The following is a 9,670-nucleotide window of genomic DNA, read 5'->3' on the forward strand; positions in this document are numbered from 1 at the left end:
AAACCCCAGCCACATAAGTGTTGACGCGTGGATGCCTATTGGTCCCGGTTGGTGCCACCAACCGGGACCAAAGGGTCTCCTGACGGGGCTCTGCGCACTACCCACGTGGAGGGCCTTTAGTCCCGGTTCTGGATTGAACCGGGACTAAAGGGGGGAGGTATTAGTACCGACACTTTAGTCCCGGTTCCGGAACCGGGACTAAAGGCCCTTACGAACTGGGACTATAGGCCCTTTTTCTACCAGTGACCCACTAGCATGTGTAGGAGTTGATTGAGCCATGTTGTGTTCCTACCATGCTTTGCCTGCTATTGCTTAGAGTATGTCAGGTCTGATTCATTGGGAATGAATTAGAGTACAGTGCTATGTTCTTATGTTGAGAGTTAAGCGTGTGAACACGATTTGGTAAAGGTAGCGGTGAGAGGCCATGTAGGAGTACATGGTGGGTTGTCTCACTGGAACCGTCCCTAAGAACTGAGTTCTGTGTATGTTGTCCAAGGACTAGCTACTACCACACATTGGGTTCCGGTAACTCGACCCCTCTCGACTTATTAGCCAACTTGATCTCTGTCCAGGAGTTGCAAATAGTTTCTGGTGTTTGTAGGTAGTGCTATTTTTCTACCGAGTGGCACCCGGCAGGGTGGACTTGGGATGGACTAGGAACACGTGGCCCGTTGTACCGAGTGGCACCCGGATGGTGGGCTCGGGAACCCTGTACACATCATTTAGGGCCGTGAGCGAAACCCCGGCCGGATCTCCTTGTGGATGGAACCCGAATAGGTGATAAACCTGGACTAGAGTCTTGTGTGGTTAGTCAGGTCGTGGCCGACACCCTCGCCAGGCTTCCGCTTGAAGGTTGTCGAGATACATGACGTGTATATGGTGATAAGTGGTGAGAGCATGTGTGAAGAAGTACACCCCTGCAGGGTTATCATGATCTATTCGAATAGTCGTGTCCTCGGTTATGGACTTCTTGGATGCTTACGTGGTACATAGACAACTTAAAGTGGATACCCTAAAAGGCTCAAGACAAGTGTGAGTGCTATGGATGGCCTTCTCGTAAAGAGACGAGGATGAATCCATAGTAGTGTATTGATGTGGTGATTAGTGGACTCGTGTACGCTGCCTCACCTCAAAGAAGTTTCTCGTGGTCGTAGAACAGTATAGCCACTGAGTCAAAGTTGGCTTGCTGCAACTAAACCCCACATTACCTTCTAGATACAAACGCATGTATGATAGGATCTAATGTAAGTCTTGCTGAGTACCTTTGTACTCATGTTTGCTTTATTTATGTTTGGCAGGTGAGACATCTGTCTCACTAGTAGTACCGCTTGGACTTCGATGAGTAGCTTGTTACCTCAGCTACGATCTTGTACCCTTGGGAGGGACTTGTAGATAGTCAGGCTTCTTAGCCTTTTTCTTTTGTAGTTGTCTATACTCAGACATGTAATGCTTCCGTTGCTTGTATGCTCTGAATGATGGGTCATGTGACCCCTGTTTGTATTTAATGCTATGTGGCTCTTCTAGGCCTTTATCTATATGAGTTTGAGTTATGTTGCGATGCCATGTTGTACAACACATACATGCATGTTATGCGTACGTGTGACATGTATTGCTATGTGTGGGATCCGACAATCTAGTTGTTTATCCTTGGCAGCCTCTCTTATGGGGAAATGTAGTCTAGTGCTTCCTTGAGCCATAGTAGTCCGCTACAGCCCGGTTCACCGGAGTCCCGTTAGCCCAGCACTACTGCTCTGGACACTTGGCTGGCCGGCATGTGTTTCACTTCGTTCCTGTGTCTGTCCCTTCGGGGAAATGTCACGCGGTGACATCTGGAGTCCTGCCTAGCCTGCTACAGCCCGGGTTCCCTGGAGTCCTCTTAGCCCAGTGCTACAGCCCGGATTGACATGCTGCTGACCGACATGCTCGATGTGAATCATGTATGCCTATCCCCATAGGTTAGTGTCGCTTTGGGTTCACGACTAGCCATGTCGGCTCGGGTTCTCTGTCATATGGATGCTAGCGACACAATCATATACGTGAGCCAAAAGGCACAAACGGTCCCTGGCCAGGGTAAGGAGACACCCGTGGGAATACCGTGCGTGAGGCCGCAAAGTGATATGAGGTGTTACCGGCTAGATCGATGTGACTTGGAATCGGGGTCCCGGCAGCTTTGGTATCAGAGCCTGACTGCCTATAGGATTACCATTCCAACCTGGTCGAAGTTGGGTCATCTAGAAATTCTTTAGCTATATTGTATTGTGTGAAAGTTGAAAAAGTTTGAGAATACTAAAGTGTGAAACAATTGCTTGGCTTGTCATCAGGGTTGTGCATGATAGGAGCATTTTGTGTGAGGAAAATGAAGCATGGCCAAACTATATGATTTTGTAGGCATGAGCTTTCTTTGGCAATGTTATTTTGAGAAGACATAATTGCTTGGTTGGTATGCTTGAAGTATTATTATTTTTATGTCAATATTAAACTTTTTTCTTGAATCTTGTGGATCTGAACATTCATGCCACAAGAAATAAAATTACATTGATAATTATGCTAGGTAGCATTCCACATCAAAACTTCTTTTTTATCAGGGCGGTTATATGATCCAATTATATTAGCACTATTGAGAGATTGCACTAGCGAAAGTATGGACCCTAGGCCTAATTTTCAAGCATTGCAATACCGTTTTTGTGCCCATTTACTATTTGATACCTTGCTGTTTTTATTTATTCAGATTATAAAAATATATTTCAACCATCAATATTACACTTTTATCACCATCTCTTCGCCGATCTAATGCACCTATACAAATTACCATTTTATTTGGTGTGTTGGGGACACAAGAGACTTTTTATTATTTAGTTGCAGGGTTGTTTGAGAGAGACCATCTTCATCCTACACCTCCCATGGATTGATAAACCTTAGGTCATCCACTTGAGGTAAAATTGCTACTGTCCTACAAAACTCTGCGCTTGGAGGCCCAACACGTGTCTAGAAGAATAAAGTTGTGTGGTAGACATGAGGCTACCCTGGCAAACTCATCCTACTCGGTAGGACATCCTCTTTTAATTCTCTCCGACCGGCAATTGGAGGATTGAGAAGTGGCGTCCGACGAGTGTCTCCGGCGTGGTAGGTTTCGGATGAAGTGCATGTTGATGCCATGGCAGTTCGTCATCTAGAACCTGCATGCATGATCCAACAACCATTATTACCATCTGAATAGCGCTTCATCTAGCTTGTTGTAATAGATAACAATAGCTATACCTACGAAAGGTAGGGAGCTAGTCAGTCAGTCCAACCTAGCTCTCTACGAGGTAGCAAACTCTTCCTTTTACCAGTATTCGCCGGGGTTGAAACTATCTCATATGGCCCGTCATCTTCTTGTTGTGCGTCAAGATTTCCTAGTCGGTCTTGCGTGTGAGGTCATGGTCACTCTTTCTTGTTTCCTTATTATCTAGTTTGTGCAGCAGGAGTGTTTCTGATTGTGACCATGCATACACCCAATCAACCCAGAGCGCTGTAGAAATCCTACAGTGAAATTTGTTTCTTTCTTTCCGAGGTTGGTTTCAGTGTCTAACCTTTTGCTTCTTCGTGCATCAGTTGCTTAGTTGTCTGCTACGTCTTAAGCTTGCGTTGGTTTTCCCCGAAGAGGAAGGGATGATGCAGCAGAGTAGCGTAAGTATTTCCCTCAGTTTCTGAGAACCAACGTATCAAACCAGTAGGAGCCCACGCTCAAGTCCCTCGTAACTGCACAAAGCGATAGCTAATCGCAACCAATGCGATTAGGGGTTGTCAATCCCTTCACGGTCACTTACGAGAGTGAGATCTGATAGATATAATATTTCTGGTATTTTTGGTATAAAGATGCAAAGTAAAAAGTAAAAGCAAAGTAAAAAAGCAAAGCAAGATTAACGTGATGGAGATTGATATGATGAGAATAGACCCGGGGGCCATAGGTTTCACTAGTGGCCTCTCTGAAGAACATATGTATTCTACGGTGGGTGAACAAATTACTGTTGAGCAATTGATAGAATTCAGCATAGTTATGAGAATATCTAGGCATAATCATGTATATATGCATCACGTCCATGACAAATAGATCGAAACGATTCTACATCTACTACTATTACTCCACTAATCGACCGCTATCTAGCATGCATCTAGAGTATTAAGTTAAAAACAGAGTAACGCCTTAAGCAAGATAACATGATGTAGAGAGATAAATTCATGCAATATGAAATAAACCCCATCTTGTTATCCTCGATGGCAACGATACAATGCGTGCCTTGCCGCCCCTTCTGTCACTGGTTAAGGACACCGCAAGATCGAACCCAAAGCTAAGCACTTCTCCCATGGAAAGAACTACCAATCTAGTTGGCCAAACCAAATGGATAATTTGAAGAGACTTGCAAAGATAACCAATCATACATAAAAGAGTTCAGAGAAGATTCAAATACTATTCATAGATAGACTTGATCATAAACCCACAATTCATCGGTCTCAACAAACACGCCGCAAAAAGAAGATTACATCGAATAGATCTCCACAAGAGAGGGGGAGAACTTTGTATTGAGATTCAAAGAGAGAGAAGAAGTCATCTAGCTACTAACTATGGACAGAAGGTCTGAGGTAAACTACTCACACTTCGTCGGAGGAGCTAGGATGATGTAGAAGCCCTCCGTGATGACGGCCCTTGACGGTGTCCTGGACTATGGGGTACTCACCACGTCGTCTCCCGATCTATTAGATTGGGCCGAGGCCCCCCATGGCTATATACTCATGGGCCAGTTCGGACAGCTGTTGCATACAAGGAAGATTCCACAAAGACTTGGCGATCAAGACAAGGACTTCTCCCCACCGACGTATTCGGCTAGGACTCTTGTTAACCTAGGCCTCTGGTGCCTTATATAAACCAGGGCCAGGCTAGTCGATACAACATACACATCAACAATCATACCATAGGCTAGCTTCTAGGGTTTAGCCTCTTTGATCTCGTGGTAGATCAACTATTGTAATACCCATAATGATACCATAGGCTAGCTTCTAAGGTAACAATTGATCCAACAACATAATGATACCAAACCTCACTATGAATGGCATATTTTCTAATCTTTCTAATCTTCAAGCGAATTTTCTCCATCTTGATCTTGTGATCATCGACAGCATATTTTCTAATTTTTCTAATCTTCAAGCGCATTTTCTCCATACCAAGCCTCACTATTAATGGCATATTTTCTAATCTTTCTAATCTTCAAGCGCATTTTCTCCCCCTCAATTGTTTTCAACTTTTCTTTCAAATCCTTGTTTTTTCTTTCAACTAAATTTAACCTCTCGACAATAGGGTCGGTTGGAATTTCCGGTTCACATACCTCCTACATACAAATATCTATGTCAACTTGATGGGCATAATTTGTCATAAACACGAAATGCAACAAATAGTTTTAAAAAAGAATATACCACATCCGAATCATAACAAGGACGGGGGCCGACGGGGACTGATATCAAAACCATGGCACTATGTATAACAAACAACGTACGGGTAAGATAATTATACGAGTAACTATATATCCAAATCACACAAACATCAATTTTTTATATAAAACATTCATGAACAAGAGGCTCACCGCAAGGTGGTGCCGGCGACGGGACGGTGCGGGCGATCGACGGTGGTTACGACGGAGATTTAGAAGGCACTAAGTAAACCGCACCTACATATGCAAACTAAGTGTTATTTTTGACCTCAAATTGCATATAAATCAAATACTAGCACATATAATTCCTCCCAAATTACTAAACTCACAAATTATTCACTATATAAAGCATTGCAAAAGCTAATCTAGCAATGAGAGATGAAAGGACAAAGTTGCTAACCTTTGTGATCATTTGAATGGATGGGGGCCTTCAAATCTTGACAAATTTTGGGCAAAATGTGTGATGAGCTCGAGAGGAAGAGGGGAAGAACAGAGCGAGCTCGGGTGGACGAAGGGTTTATGTAGGACGATCTTTAGTACCGATTCGTGATACGAACCGGTACTAAAGGTGCTGGAGGGGCCCAGACTGACAACATCCTGCCATCACTCACTTTAGTACCGGTTTGTGGCACGAATTGGTGCTAAAGGTTCGCCACGAACCGGTACTAATGAGAGCGGCCGGCTAGCCGTTGGAACCGGCACTAATGCACACATTAGTGCCGGCTCAAAATCTAACCGGCACTAATGTGCTTTACATTTGACCCATTTTCTGCTAGTGTTTGTGGAGATGAAGAATTCTCCGTCGCTTCCTGGAGAATTTGTGGGTACATGTGTGAGATAATGGTGTCTGCTACAAATCATTCGTTTGTTATGAGGGAAACATAAGCAGCCTCCACTGCCTACAGATGCGCACCATCAAAGATTGTTTCCTTTTGTCTCTTGCGGATCCTACATCGCAGCCGGCCACCTCTAGCTCCCGACACAGTAAACCGCGTCCTCCGCTGGCCATCGCTCACTCCATTGCAGCGACGGGAGCGTTAACGAGCGCTCGCATTGCAGCGCGAGCGAGCAGTGGCGAGCCCGTCGGTGAGCGCACCATTGCAGCTCCGAGACCGCTGGTGGGAGCTCCATTGCAGCGCCAGGCGAGCAGTGGCGACCGTACCGTTGGTGAGCGCGCCATTGCAACTCCAAGACCACGGGTGAGAGCTCTATAGCAGCACAACGCCACGATTGTGAGAGATGCAGCGTGGTGAGGCCCCAGTGAATGTTGCATCACAGCACCGGTAGCTGCCAAGGTGTGTTGCCTCTCACCATCAGGCTTGTAGCTTCACTAGTGCTATGACGTAGGAACGGGTCTGCTCGTCAATGATGTAATGATGTTGTAGGACATGGAGTTTAGGGCAGTAGGGAGCACTCATGACGTTCGTCGCTTGGAAGCACCCGACACCGTTCTCCTTGGTTGCACTATGGCCTGGGTGAGCGCGTATGCCATGGGCACGGCATGACACGGGAGCTCCTCCCTGATGAGCTGCACTTTGCGGTGCGTTGGGGCGTTGCGTTCTGTGCTCCCGCTTCGGCTCCCGCTAGAATGAGCGCCACTCCATTTTCATCCGGCGTGTGCTTGACGGCGGGTACAATGAGACCGACATGTTCGACGCGACGCTCACATACCTACCCACCAAGATCAACCCACATCGCATGAGTCGGCTTTGCCTCACACACCCGCAAGAGGGAGCCCGACGGGTGCGGGAGTTGAAGCACGCTTGTGAGCACGGAGAACGAGGGCCCCTGAGCATGGAGAATGGCGGACCTTGCGCTTAGTTGCTATAGACATAGAACCCGGAGGGAAGTTGCAGAGAAGATTGTGCACTGAGTTTAGCAGAGGCAGAGGTAGGGGATGATGCACAGGAGGAAGACGAGTGGATATTTTTTCTCTCGTGAGGGATAAGGCCAGCAATGCTACACGTACGAAACCCTACATGATGATTTACTTAAAAGCTTATGTGGCGGCAGTTAATTCGGGTACGTCATATTCTCCCCTTCGCATCTCGCTCGTACTAACTTGCCACTTCCGTCCATGGCGGACTCCGCGCTCGTCGCTGCCGGTGCTTGTCCTTGGCTGCTCGTGCTTGCCGGCCAATGATGCCATCAGCGCTCGTCGACTCGGCCGCCTGCTCGCGCTCGCCGGCCATCCGCTCACATCCTTCATCAAGTCGTCGTTGTCACAAGCAGGCCTGCTACGTCGATGCAACATGGAGATGTTGCCGTCCCAAGCATCATGTGGTCTTCATAGCGTCACCGGCGTGGTCAGGGCAACCTCGGCCGCTGGTTGCAGCACCCCAATGTGACATGCCGCCCCTCGCCGTCGACACCCATTGCACATGGGTTGCACGAGCGAAAATAAAGAGCCAATGTCGTTGAATGGATGTAGCAAAAATGATCGCCGGACCAAGCAAAAAAGGATGATGGTTCCCGCAATTTCTTGCCACCACCGTTACGTGTCGTGGCTCCGTCATGGTGGATGTAGCAAAATTTATCGCTGATGGTAGCAAAATCCAACAACGATTGCAACAGCGATGGGCAGCGCCAGTGGTAGCAAAATCCAGCAATGGTTGCAACAACGATGAGCAACGCCGGTTGTAGCAAAAATGTGTGGCTGTAACAAAATGGTGGTTTTATCAAAATTGTCCTCATGTGATAGCTTTTTGGGCTGCCGGTTGCAGCAAAAATCGCAGCATAGTCGTTGCCACCATAAACTTCGTCGTCGCCGTTGCAGCATATCCTATCGCCAGTGGTAGCTCCACAACCTCACCATTGTCGTTTGCAAAGAAATTCAATCTCTGGTTGTAGCACGCGCTAGTGGGTGTAGTAGCACGGTCGGCAGTTGGGGGCCTAGGAGTGCGCCATGAGGGTGAGGAGCAGGTGGCGGACGGCCATGGCATGGAGGAGCATGTGGGGAAGAAAGAATAGGGGTTGGTGGAAGTGCAGGCGGATGCCTCGTCGGGACACCGGCGCAGGAGCTCGCTGTGAAGAAAAGGTGCGAGAGAAGAATGGTGTAAGGGCGAGCAGTGCGGGGAGAAGAAAAGGGATAAGGTAGGAAGACTAGTCTTCATGGGTCCACTGTGTCATGTGGTTGCCTGTGAGTGGGTTGCGTGCGTGGGTGACGCGACCGGCCAAAGCTTCGGCCGGCGTGTAGGCATGAAACGTTTTCCTTACACAATTACCGTACTACTCCCTCCGTCCATGAATAAGTGTACATGTAGCTTTTGTCTTAAGTTAAAGTTTTAAAACTTTGACCACCTTTCTAGGAAAAAGTAAAAGCATTTATGACACCAAATTAGTATCACTAGATTCGTTTTGAAATGTACTTTGATAATCTATCAATTTGATGTCATATATGTTACTATTATTTTCTATAAAGTTGGTCAAAATTTTAAAACTTTGACTTAGAACAAAAGCTAGATGTACACTTATTCGTGGACGGAGGGAGTACATGTTAAATAGCAGAGACCCAATCCGATCCCCTACCTTGCACAATTTGTTTGAGTAATATATTCTACTCAATTAGTTACTACTAGATAAGAGATATAATTACATGATACCATATCACAGAATATCACAAAGATAGCATCATCTTTGGTTCTCAATTATTGGTGGTGCCTTCTCTGGTCGTTGATGTTCTCAAGCCGCATTGTGGGCAAGTATTGGTGGTGTCCTCTTCTCTGGGCAGTTTGGGACTAACCGCATAAGCAACCAGCATAAAGCCTAACGTCATCTTGGCAGCTAAGTCAAACACACCCCGAATCCTCATTGCATAACGCCTAACTCAGCCTGGACGACACGAGCAAGCTTTGCGGCCCGCTCGTGGCCCGTTCAGGACCGGACCGTACGGTCCAGGCCCGGTAGAAAAACAGGACGGGCCGGGCCCAGAAATACAGACCGCAAAAAGTTCGGTCCGGTCCGGTCTTTAACCGGGCCGACCGAGCGGACCGCTGGCGCAGCAAGGCCCATCTGGCTGGACAGATCGAGGCATCGAGCGAACCCCCTCCCCTCGTTCCATTCCCCCTCCCCCCCTCCCCTCTCTCTCCTCTCCTCACAGCGCCTCCTCCTCTCCAATCCCAAACCCTAACCCTTCATCGACGGCGCCATCGCCCGCGGCTTCTCCCCTTCATCGACGGCGCCATCGCCCGCGGCCTCTCCCCTTC

Source organism: Triticum dicoccoides, chromosome 1A, assembly GCF_002162155.2.
Source record: "Triticum dicoccoides isolate Atlit2015 ecotype Zavitan chromosome 1A, WEW_v2.0, whole genome shotgun sequence".
Classification (NCBI taxonomy): domain Eukaryota; kingdom Viridiplantae; phylum Streptophyta; class Magnoliopsida; order Poales; family Poaceae; genus Triticum; species Triticum dicoccoides.